Source organism: Xenia sp. Carnegie-2017, unplaced genomic scaffold, assembly GCF_021976095.1.
Source record: "Xenia sp. Carnegie-2017 unplaced genomic scaffold, XeniaSp_v1 HiC_scaffold_148, whole genome shotgun sequence".
Lineage (NCBI taxonomy): Eukaryota > Metazoa > Cnidaria > Anthozoa > Malacalcyonacea > Xeniidae > Xenia > Xenia sp. Carnegie-2017.
The window spans coordinates 16,671-29,670 of record NW_025813456.1 but is presented as its reverse complement, the minus strand read 5'-3'; the positions used below and the strand labels follow the sequence as shown (position 1 = coordinate 29,670).

At 32.9% G+C, this 13,000-nt stretch overlaps 2 long non-coding RNA genes across 2 annotated transcripts; both read left to right on the top strand.

Moving 5' to 3' along the window:
• Positions 1-211: 211 nt before the first annotated feature.
• On the top strand, positions 212-2,948 carry LOC124435768. The gene is made up of 2 exons (XR_006945149.1): positions 212-409; positions 1,588-2,948. It is a non-coding gene; the product is annotated as an uncharacterized LOC124435768 (long non-coding RNA).
• A 5,696-nt stretch (positions 2,949-8,644) lies between these two features.
• Positions 8,645-12,553, top strand: LOC124435769. Its single transcript, XR_006945150.1, has 7 exons — positions 8,645-8,774; positions 9,158-9,377; positions 9,465-9,528; positions 9,599-9,686; positions 11,739-11,868; positions 11,981-12,109; positions 12,441-12,553. It is a non-coding gene; the product is annotated as an uncharacterized LOC124435769 (long non-coding RNA).
• The last annotated feature ends 447 nt before the right edge of the window (positions 12,554-13,000 follow it).

Here is a 13,000-nt window from a genome sequence, read left to right as displayed (position 1 = left end):
GAAATGATCTTTAATATGTATTACATATAATTGAACAACTGTTTTTCTATTGTGTCTGTTGACATAAAATTATCAGTTTTAACAGAAATATGCATTCATTGAGATCAGAAATGTAAAAATTTTAAAATGATTTGAACTTATTCACAAAAGAGGTCATTATTATATTTTATTATCCTAAATAACATTTTTATTTGACTTGATGGGGTACTCTAGGAAGCACGGCAAATTTTTGCCTCGTGCTCGATGGTAATTATCGGAATTAGCGGGAAAAAACTACGTCAGAGGTCTGGTACCGACACAGAGACGCGATTCTTGTCATTTCTTTCTGGATAGTACGCCGTCCATCGAAGCTCCTCAGTTCGTAGATATACAAAAATTGCCAAATACCAGCTGTTATCCTTCTGTAAAAGTAAGTAAACATTCTTAGTTAACGTTAGAATGGAGTTTTGTAAATTTTGATGAATTCAGACAACAATATTCGTCGTCGTTTCCATAATGAAAGCGAAACCAATGAAAAATGTATTTGTAATTGCAACTATGTTCAACGCATTTGGGTATAATTGTGACAGTTTTCATCATACAAAGAAAATTGTACTAGGCTGTCGTCAATAGCTTCAAATATCTATTTTTTTGAACGGTTTTATGCGCCGTATCCAGGTATCAAAACGTTGACGACCTAACATCTATGTACTTATTAGGAACGTGAAAATATTTAAACCAGTTATAACCAGGAGGCGTCAATTTCCTAAACACTTAACACTTTAAACATCGAAACTTGTTTATAATATTTAAGTTACGCTTAAGTGACAATCGTGTGATAAGTTTTGAAGTATGTATTGGCTCTTTTGCCTTGATTGTAACAAATCTATTGCGCACAAAGGCATATAAAGTTCCCTTGAGTGCAAATAATTTGGTGTAAAATTATCGTTTTAAAACTTTCAAAGTCGTTATTATGGATCAAAAATTACTTTGTAGCTTGTTTTTTAATACATTCTGAATTTTTTGAAAATAATTAATTCATTCTTTGGTATTTGATTATAAATGATGTAGCCACACAGCACAAGTGTTCATCACTTCCTCTTAGCTGTGGTTCATTGGAGCATGTTACATTTGATTTAACTTTTCCGTTTGATATTTCGAAGTTTTTGCAATAGTTGAAATGTTTATCGTAAGTCACGATAAAATTTACTTATTCGTTGGATGAAGAACTATCTCAACAAAAATTTCAATTACATGAGTCAAAATTACGCAAAATAACGTTTCCCACAACGGAAGTTTCATGTTTGTACCAAAATATGCACAACACTAAAAATACATACTTTTCCGCTAGATTCAATGTCGTGAAACCTTCGTATTGCGATTCCTTCATAAGCTTTGAAGGAATTTTAATGCAAATAAATAAACGTTTACAAATGTAGCCATTGTGAATGTATCGACGTTCTCGTTTTAATTATTTAAAGGTTTCTAAATAATGTTATTCATTTTTTCAGTGTATTTTTGTAAGAGTATCTATGATAAAATAAAGATATGATCTTATAAACATAAGTTAGAAAACATTCTTTCATAAGTATCTACGATGTTCTTTAGAATGCCTCCGTGTTTATCAAAATCAATAATGAGAGACGTCTACACCATTTATCCACAAAAGAATAATGCTGTACCACAATACAACCAAACGATCACTGCTATGTTCCAAAAAAGACCTGAGCGAAGTCCTTTCGCTAGACCTGATATGTACGATATTGTGAGCTTGCTTTACATTTCGAATGAGTTGGTTGAAAAAGAGATGATGAAAAGTGAAGGAGAAAATGCACTCTCGTTTATTCTGTCTCATCTTGATGACCAATCAATGACAGTTTTACTTGGAACCTACATTAAGAAATTTTTCAAATGTACTATATTTACGAATGACGCCTTTCCTCTTTTTCCATACAATGAAAACTACCTAAACGGTTGGTTTACGCAGAATTTTTCACATTGTAATGATGCAGAGGGCAAAACTAATCAAGATGTAAAGATTTTTAATGCAAGTAACAAAGATGAAGCAATTAAATATATCATCCAGTTTGAAGAAAGAAGAAGAATGAAATACTGAGTTATATTTCCATGGCACTGATCATTCGTCTGCTCAGAATATTCTTGAGAATGGCATTAAATTAGGTAAAGGTGGTGAAAAGTGTGACTTGTCGCATAAGTATGGTTTCTACATGGCAAATGATTATGAATACTCGTTAACGCAATATTCTAATATAACAGAAGCAGCCCTTCTCATTTTTTGTTTACGCCCAAATAATTTGAAAAGTTTCCAAGAATTGTATTTATGTGGTAAGAGCAATCAACAAGACTTTGTTTCAGTTACTCCTTACTTTAGGGCTGGAAAGATAAGCTGTAAAGGTTCCATGAGCAGGGAACTATTTTCGGCATTAGAAGTGCGATTATATCAAAAGTCCAATTTCATGCGATGTTCGTTCAGCAGGTGACCAAAGGAAAGATATTCTGCAGGTTTGTGTAAAGAAACACAAAATGGCTGAGACAATGAGCAATAGACAAGACTTTCTTTCAGTTACTCCATACTTTACGGCTGGAAGGATAGACTGTAAAGGTTCCATGAGCAGGAAACTATTTTCTGAATTACAGAAGTGCGATTATATCAAAAGTCCAATTACAAGTGATGGTCATTCAGCAGATGACCAAAGGAAGATATTCTGCAGGTTTGTGTGAAGAAACACAAAATGGCTGAGACAATGAGCGGTTCTCCGTTATTGGTGGGTGCAGTCTTTATAAAGCCTGATTCTGAAGAGAACAATTCGTTGTTGGGTTTTGATTCATTTGCATATTGAAAACAACATTTTGAATCTGATGCTTAGCAATGGCCTGTTCATGTGTATTTAACTTCTTCAACTGGGAGGCAACAAGCATTCCAAATAAATCATTTTAATCTTTTTCCACATTTTTTTTGTTTTGATGCTTAATTGTTTTCTGCATTGTACGAAGAAACTGTATTTCTTCTTGCTCAACATCAACTTTTGTCTTTGACCACTTTTTATGTCGAGTTGTATCAGATATATCAGTAATCTTATCATCAAATACTTCATCTGGCTTTATTCGTTGACAGCCATTGTCTTCATTTAGTAAGCTGACTTGCTCAATTTCATCATTGGTTAACAAACTACAATTACTTGTCGAGCCGCTGCCGGTATTTGATACTGACAAATTAGTTTTTGTTGCTCCAGACTTTATGTATGGTACTAACCACTGTAGAAAATTATAGTCCTTCAATTTTGTTTTAGAGGAAACAACAGCTGACAGAGATGTTCCAGATTTAGTTACTTTTTTTAAAGTTATTTCTTTGCTTGCTGAATCTTTTTTTTAAATTTTCAAACAATTTTTTGGCTCGCTCACCAATTATTAAAGTAAATGGTTTGAACCCGGGAGTATCGTTACATGTTTGTAAATGTAGATCGTCAAAGTTGGTATAGTCCTGAGAAGGACTGTTTTTTGTTGTTGTTGACTGACGCTTCGACAACCTTAGCGGTAGTCATCTTCAGAGTCAAATGAAAATTGTTTTACGTTCGAATAGATTCAGATTTTCTGCCACTTTTGCCCAAGCATTTGCCACGCCAAACTTGTCTTTATAATCTTTATATGTTTTATCATATAAGCAGGGAATCTTACGCACTTTCTCGGCCAATTTTCTGGGTTAAGTGATTGAGCACATGTTGAATCCGCCATTTTATACTCCAAAATTTTCATTCAAGATGACGTCATTTTGGCGATTAACGCGAATAAATATCAAAAATTATATCGCGGTTGTTAGTCTACGTTTATTGCGATTATTACCACGTTCCCATATGGGATTATCGCGTTTAAAGTTAATCGCTGTCGCGTTTTCGCGTTAAGCCTATAGTGGAACCAGGCTTTATAGATCAAAGGTCTCGACCAATGAAATTGCTCAAGTTCTTCTGGTGATTATATAATTATATATAGTCAACGGCGCGGTATATTTATAGTCTTTGTTATTGTGAATTGTGAAATTGGGAGTTGAGAGAATTTGATTTGAATTGTATTCAAAGCTTCAAATTTTCAACAATGACTTCACGAAAGCGTTGCTACAATGGATTAAAACATGCAAAACAACATATGATATTATTTTTCATTTTATTCGGCGTACTTTGTGGATTTTTACTTGGTTCTTTATTGCATGGCAATGTTCAGTCGTCCATAGATCCAACACCGAAGGAATATGCAATGTACGTGTCTTTTCTTGGTGAGATTTGGGTGAGAGCTAGACTTTTGGTTCTTCCTTTGATTGTATCCAGCCTGCTTTTGGTAGTCGCTGAACTGGAGTCAAAACAGAGCGGAAAATTGGGAAGAAGAACATTGCTGTATTATCTTATGACTACAATGTTTGGGAAGTAATTTGTTTATTTGCATTTAACCTGGAAATGTTAACGTGAAAGAACCAGAACCGAACGAAGAAAACGTTGAAGCAATACATTCTGTGCTTGATCTAACAAGGTTTGTGCAAAATATTGATAAATTTACTGAGTTTGCGCCCTTCTTTTGCTTTGAAATTACTCCTGAAATTCTGTTAATTGTGAAATGAAATACTGTAATGAACGGGCCTAGGAAGATATGAGATAAAAGAGAAGATAAAGAAGTAAAAATTTGATGGAAAATGGGTTAAAAATTAAGCAACAAACCGAACCTGTTCAATATTGTTCTGATTGTATTCAATTTTCAAGTTCTCCAATGTCGTAAGTTCACGATTCATTGACTGAAATGAAACGATTTTGAATCAGAAAATTTCAATAAAAAAACTTTGAATAAGATAAAGTTTAATGGATCTTTGAGTACACCACATGATAGATTGAATACACCACGTGATGGATTAATACATCACGTGATAGATTGAATACAACACGTGATAGATTATTTACCGTAAAAACGTGTCACATATACACAAAGTTACAAAAAAACTTACTCTTACTTCAATCTTATTATGGGCAACTTCCAACTCTACTTCTTTATCCTTTTCTCATTTGACACAATCATCCATTTGATGTTTCGTTTGTTTGTTTTTCACCTTACCAATTTCCTTCTTATGATGCTTCTGAATTTCCTTTATTTCAGAATCATATGTTTTTCTAACCTTGTCGATTTTCGTCTCCATTGTAACAGCTTCCACTTCCATCTCGCGTTTAACGTTTACATCTCTTCTTTTTCGCTTTTAAACCAAACATTTTCCTCTTTCAAAGAGTTTTTTAGCTTCACTATTTCCTGAAAATCTTTGCGCATCTAGAAGAAATAATTATTTGTTTATTTTTTTCATGAAAAAAAAGTGAACAAAAAAATTGGCGGAATCAAATGATCAGTAATCGACGTTGTTTAGTTTGATCAACGTCATACGTACGTAGACTTAAAATTTATTGAGTATCCATTTTCACCTTACCAATTTCCTTCTTATGATGCTTCTGAATTTCCTTTATTTCAGAATCATATGTTTTACTAACCTTGTCGATTTTCGTCTCCATTGTAACAGCTTCCACTTCCATCTCGCGTTTAACGTTTACATCTGCATCTACATGTACATCTACATCTACATGTACATGCACATCTACATTTACACCTACATGTATATGTACATCTACATTTACATCTACATTTACATCTACATGTAAATTTACATCTACATTTACATCTACATGTACATGTACATCTACATTTACATCTACATTAACATCTACATCATTTACATCATCATTTACATCTACATAATTTACATTTACATTTACATCTACATGTACATGTATATCTACATCTACATTTACATCTACATTTAATAATCGTACTAATGAACAAACTTACCAAATGAGCAATATTTTCCAGTGAAACCATGACGACATTGACATTTATAAGGATCAGAACCAGGTCCATCTTTCAAATCAATTATCGCTTTTCCATTATTTTTTCATAATTTCTTTATGTTAACAGGTGTCTATAAAAAAATATAAAAGCTTTTAGATGTTTATTGTGTTAGATTAAATCCAAACAAATTTACCTCTCTTTGAGGATTTTGTAATTCATAAAATGTCCATGATTAATCATTGCAATTCTGAATGTTGTGAAGCCGTTTGCTGGTCAACTGACAATTTACGTTTTCCATCGTTGTGTCTCTTCGAAAGTTCACTTCAACACAAAATGGTTCTTATAGACATTTCAATGAACATGATATAATTGATGGAGAATTTGTTTCAAGTAGAACATCTTTCATAACAGAGCATGTCTCTAAAAATGTGTCTTTTAGAATAGATTATAATTGCTGTTTTCTGTTAATAAAATACTAAAAAATTAGTTTATTAGGTTTCTTTTCATATTGTCTTTCTTTACACAGTAGGAAAGGTGATAGAATAATTACTTTCAAAATCTTTCAAAAGTAAATGTTTTGTTGACTGTCCAATAAAATTGGAGGATAGTGAGAGACACAGATAAAGTTAAGCTTTTATGCCTTGAACATGTCTTCCATGTCTATCGACGAAAGTTTTATGACGTTAAACTCTGCTTTAGAATGGTCATGCACGTCTTCGGCATGTCATTCATGTTTATTGATAAAAGTTTGATAGAGCCAAACAATGTTTTAAAATGATCATGAACGCCTTCAAAATGTCAAACATGTGTGTATGAATAAGAACTTTGATAGTGTTGAAGGCTGTTTAGAAAAAACAATCGTCGCAGGCGGCTGTGCGCCCTTCTGGTTACTAAAATGAATAATTCATAAGAACACAATTGTCGAAAACTTGACTATGATCGAAGTACAACCAAAATTATTTGATTTACATTCTTGATAAATCGATAACTTTTCTTCTCTTAATGTTTCACATGATCATGCCCCATAATTTCTTTATGCTGGGTATTTTTTGATAAGAGCCACTTGCTGCAGGTAACCAAATTTTAAATTATTATTTTCACATAAATAATGTGAGCTTAAATTTAATGCTGTGACGAAAGAAATCTTTTAAAATGTTTTAAAGTAAAACATCATAATCCGACGTTTTACCGATTGATAGTGAAAAATAAGACAAAACAATTTATCAGTGCTGCTAATGTCTGTAAGGGGGTGTTTACATGAATCCGGAATGACTTTCAATCCCGATCGAAACGTGATGTCAATCCGTGTTTACATGAAACTAATTGTTGTTTTTCTTCGCACTCATTTTAACCCATTTAGCCTCTTTATTTACTTACGAGCTTCAATTTGCCAGAAGGCAATACCCATGGCACATGCGTGCTTCGTCATTAATCACAATATCATTCCAGAATGAAACTCAATTCGCGTTTACATGAGATAAAAAGTAAATTTCGATCCGGAATGAAACTAGGAATGAACTCGATCCGGATCGAGTTGTGACTCATTCCGGATTCATGTAAATATGCAATAGGATTTCTTTTAAAGTGGATTGAGTTCATTCCGGATCGAAACTCATTCCGGATTCATGTAAACACCCCCTAAGTGGTGAATTATCTAACTATTAGTTGCCTTGGTTTGGGAGACGTTCACTGCTGTTTAAGAATGCTAGTAATCCAGTTGTACAATAAGAGTATTTAGTAATTAGTATACAACTATACATAATTTTATAATAGTATTGTTACTTTTTGAGAATCATTTATAAATTAGAATTTATTGTAAAAACTGAGTGATTTTCTTGCAGACCTTTTGCTTTTAATCTGCCGAGTTTTGTCACACTTACATAGTGCAGTAGGAATGTGTGTAAGCTTATTTCAAATATAATTGTGATCATTACTTGTAAGTTATATGATTTTTCATCTTTTATTCAATTCAGTAAACGTTGTGAACGTCTATATGATAATTTCATACGTGACTTATGTTTACATGGCTTCAGCCTCGTCAAGACCCCCTTTCCTCTAAAAAAATTAGCCTTGGTCAGCACTGGTCTGTATCAATAATAAAGGTCAACGTCTTAAAACGTAGAAAAAAACGTTTATTTACAAAGACTTTTTTGAATTTTGTACAATATGTTAAATTTATTCTCAAATTATTTTTTAATACCACCTCCGTGTCTTAAATGAAAAATAGAAATAAAAGTCACAAATTTAATGCATGAATGGCTGGAATTTTAGTCCCCCAAGCTTTTAAATGCAATCATTGATGTGTGAAAACAAAAATGCCAATTTAACGCAAATTCCACTATAATTTATGCTATCAATGACAAATATTTAACACCTCAATAACAACCTGCAAGTTTATTATGTCTAACATCTAATGGAAGCACAAGCAAGCGTTCGAAATTTTCTCTGTAATATGAAGTTTGTATTGCACTTGCCACAAAAAGACAACATTTCCTTTGAAATTATTCGCTTTGCGGGGCCCTCAAAATCGCTGGGCTCCTGGCAACTGCCTGGACGCCCTCCTCTTAATACAGCCCTACTTCAACCGTCCATAAAAATTGCGTATCAATTTCACATGCAGAGTGGATATAAGCTTTTTGAAAATAGTGGATTATAATTATTGTGTTTGATTTTCTTACTAAAAAGATAATTTGCATTTTTGGGTAACTTTACTTCTTATTGTAGGAAGGACTTTATGTAAGAAATACGAAACATACAGTTCGTCCAAACTCCAAAAATGGCGGGGTTTAGGAAGATTCTTTTGTTAAAATGTTTTCTTTCATTATTTGATTTATTTTTCTGTGAAAAACAACCTGATACTTTGAATGTTTTAAGCATCCTTCTTCCTTATTCTACGGCAGGCTCAGGTAACGTCAACTTTACTGTTTGGGCACAGAGTGGTTGCTATAAGTGGTTGCTATAAGACAGATGTGTTTACTTGACACTAAAATTAGCTATTTTCAGCTAAAAAGAGATCTTATATATTAAATATTTTATTTGGTGTGTGTAATCTCCTTAAATGCAAATGCAAATCGAAAATGCAAATGCCAATTGTAATCTTGTAATGTGATATATGTCATTGTCTAAATGTTTGTGTATTAATGAGGAAAGAGTAATTTCTCATTGTAACACAAGCACAAACATCTTGTATTAAAAAGATATATCTGCAATTTCAGCTGTAAGAGTGTCTCCCTTTCACTTCAATACATTTAAGCAAAGATCATGATTTTATCTGATTTTTTACTTTCAGTAACTTTCAATGTCATTTGTGCTGATGTATTGGTCAACAAAATAAATCGTATTCAAATCCAAACTACAACACGTGAACTTTTACTGGGAAAATCACCAGAAGTTCTTCAAGTCTTCGCTTATGGTGATACAGATAATTTATTTTCTTCAATTGATGGCCTTGTCTTTGACTGGCAACTTATTACTATTCCTGGATCTTTGGATGCCTCCAGCATATTAAGGTACGTAGTACAACTGCATCAATAATGTATTGTCATGTTAGATAAGTATAATGAGTGCTAAAAATTTTTTAATCACTTTGTATTTAGGATTGTCCCATTTGCTGAATCAATTAATGAAACCTCAGCTGCTATTTATGCTTTAGAAGCCGAGGTAAACTCTATGTTTACTACATTGCTGTTGTTGAAGTTGGACTTAACTCATGAAAATTGTTTATTTTAAGGGTTTAAGGGGGCAGCAGTATCATTGTTGAAGGCATAACAACAGGAACAGCGCTGGTCAGAGCAAAATTAAGTCATCCAACCTTCCAGGTTTGCTAAATATATAAATTATCGTTAATGTATTCACAACTTACACTAGACAGTTTAAGTTGTCCCATTTAAAAATGATTTAGGCAATTTGTAAATTGTTGCGTTTATTGTAAATTTTGTGGGTTATGTAAAGGATCGTACTTCGTAGTACTTAAGTCTTTCTTGGACAGCTTTATGCACGTATGAAACATAGTCCATACGTCGTAGATCAATTCACAAATCTAACAACGAGCCAGACAGTGTTGTTTTCCAATGTGCAAACAATTCACACGTATTCAAGAATTCCTATGTTATATAGTTTGTTACGTATTTTGAGCGTTTAATGAATTCTTATTTTCCTAAAATGGACGGATACGTACGTACGTCAGTCATAAAACATCCATAAAATGGACGGATACGTACGTACGTCAGTCATAAAACATCCATAAAAAATAAATCGGGGTGTTGAATTGTGAAAGAGAAAAGTCTTTCAGATCAACTTAAATTAATAGTCAAAGTTGGATTAAAGTTAAATTACAAGCTATATTTCTCCCTCTGGATAGCGCAATTTGATTTAAAAGAAGCAAAATTTTGTACATTGATTGTGTTCACGTTGTTGTATAATAAATATTGACGATACGTGATTTTAATTCTAAAACAAAAATGAAAGGATCACAGTCACAAAATCGTTCTGTGCTAGATTTAAAATGATCGTTATATATAAGAACTGATTTATTTCATGATAACTGTGACGTTTTTCTCTATGATTTGCATTGCGAGCGTGCAGCTGATAAGTTTAATGAATTGACTTTTTAGGTGTTATCCTTTTAAAACTTTAAGTCTTGAAATCAGTTATATCGACTAATTATTATAAGTCAAAAGATAAACGTTCTTTGAACCTGTGCAGTATCGTTCGATTTCTTTGTATCTTTTATGATAAATACTCGTACAAGAACACTTGCGATACATCGAGACATTTAAGCACTAGTTCATCGCGTGTTAACGTTTCATTGAGAGACTTAACTTGACGTCCAATATGTGCATGGCGTGCTTCTACATAACCATGGACATTACACTTCAGATTTTAAAGAGAAAATCGCTCAGCTTGCAAACCGTCGATTGTAAGACAAGAAGTGGTTATTTACACCATAAGCTTGTGATATGTTTTGTTCAAAATGTAAATTGAAGTCAATGGATGTTCTTCTCATAATACGTACGTGAATCAAAATTAAATTGGAGTCAAAAGACTGTGTTTTTTTTACATTGTCTTATCTTTGGATCCGTACTGTCAGTGCGACTTCTCTGCAATTTGCAAATAATTGTTAGAAACTTTATGTTATTTTTGTGAAAAGACTAATCACGTGAGTTTTGTTTTTTGGAGATGAAAATTATAACAATGTTCGTACGTAGCTTATAAGCGTATTTCCTTTGTTATGAAAAATAAAGCAAAAATATCAATCTGAGAGCGTGAGTAAATTAGAAAACTTCGAAGAAACGTTTCCTTGTTTCCGAAAAAATAGGAGAAAAGCTGCAATAACTGTTGCAATGTTTGGGTGGAATCAAAATGATGCAGTTTAATTATAAATAAAACATTTCAACTCAACATCGTCTTTTCATAAACATGGTTTTATTACGTATTAAAGTGCCCCAACTAACAAAATTTTTATTATTGTTCTTGAATAAAAATTTTAATTCGTCGGTCAAATCGTCGGCTTATTATAACGCTTTTTTTAAGTTGCCTTTTAATGAACCTTGTCCGTCGGTGTGCGAGGTGTGGGTCTAGCCTAATTCTGACGTCATCCAAGGTAGTTGGCATATACTTATTTCTCGTATTAACGAATCCTGTGCGTGACGTCACAAAGATTAGCTGCTCCAGGCTTGGGGCAAAGTCATTGAAAAATGTCGACGCTCAATTTAATCTTTACCATAAAACAGAACGATTTGACAAAATTAGAAACTTTTCCATTTATCACACTAAAATGTAATATCGCAAATGGAATTTATTGCTGGAAGGAAAACTCTAAGATTATTTAATGATGTTTCTTGTATTTTTACGTTCATGTTGTCTTTTAGGATGTTCAATCTGACGAAGTAAAGTTATTGGTGATTGATAACTTAATAATTCCATCGAGGGATGTCTACATTATGATAAATACTGCTGTCAAATACACAGTCAAAAGATTTCGACAAAACGCTATGATAGGTAAACATAATTACATTTCTTATTCCCGTGCTGTCGTTTACTTTAATAATACCAATGATTTAAGAAAAGTATTTGTACAATTAAAAATTGTAAAACATCATTTTATCATTAGATGTCGAAATGCCGTCAACACAATTTGAGTTTGTTCTAAGCAATACAACTGTTGCAGTTCTTCATTAAACATCATCTAATTTTATTGGTCGTGTTCTTGGTTATACACAAGTTACCCTCGTTGATAAAAGTATCTTTTTGTGTGTACTTCTGGACTGAGGGGTAGGTTTTTGTTCTTTGGTATGTACAAGTCACCCTTGTTGATAAAAGTATTCTTTTGTGCACACCATGGACTGGGTGGGTTGACAATTGTCGCGCGAGGGGAGGGGGGAGGCTGGCTAACATTTATAGATGCATGTTCTTTATTAGCTTCTCTTAAAATCATTGTGTATGTACGTATTTCTGTTTCACTGTACAATACAATAGACAGCATGTACTTATGGTACGTCAGTAGATACTTGTAGTACATTACGTAGGTACTTTTATGGATACTTTGGTTTAATCTTTAACGTTATGATGAGACATGAAAGATCAAATATCTACAAGACAACCAACAGCTTATATTTATGTTGATGAACCTCATCTAGGTAATTCTTGAATTCATAACTGTTTAAAATGATTATGGACGTCGTGATTTGCACGTGTTTGATTCATTATTGAAGCGTGTTCGTGAGACGTCACTGAGCGCAAGTTGTGACGTTTGCAAGGCAAAACTTTTGGCGCCAAATTTTGTTTTCAAACACGAAACGACGTTAAAATTTCAAAACTTGGTCGAAGAAATTGCGTTCGAAAAGTTTTTGGAAAAATTGTTATTGATTTCATTGAATGAAAGAGTTAAAGCACATTTACCTGTGACATTTTACACGAGTTTTACATGTTTAAGTTTTGTTTTGTAAAATATCATTGATATTTTCAGCTTAACGTTTATAGAAATCTCACAACTCTCTCGTATTAACTTGAACATTTGCTAAGTATTTGAAAACCACATCAATAGTCTTATGAAAGAAATCTTCAATTTTCGTGCGTTGCTTAAGCTGTTGTTACTGTTGCTTCATCACGTAAATATTTATCACATAAACTC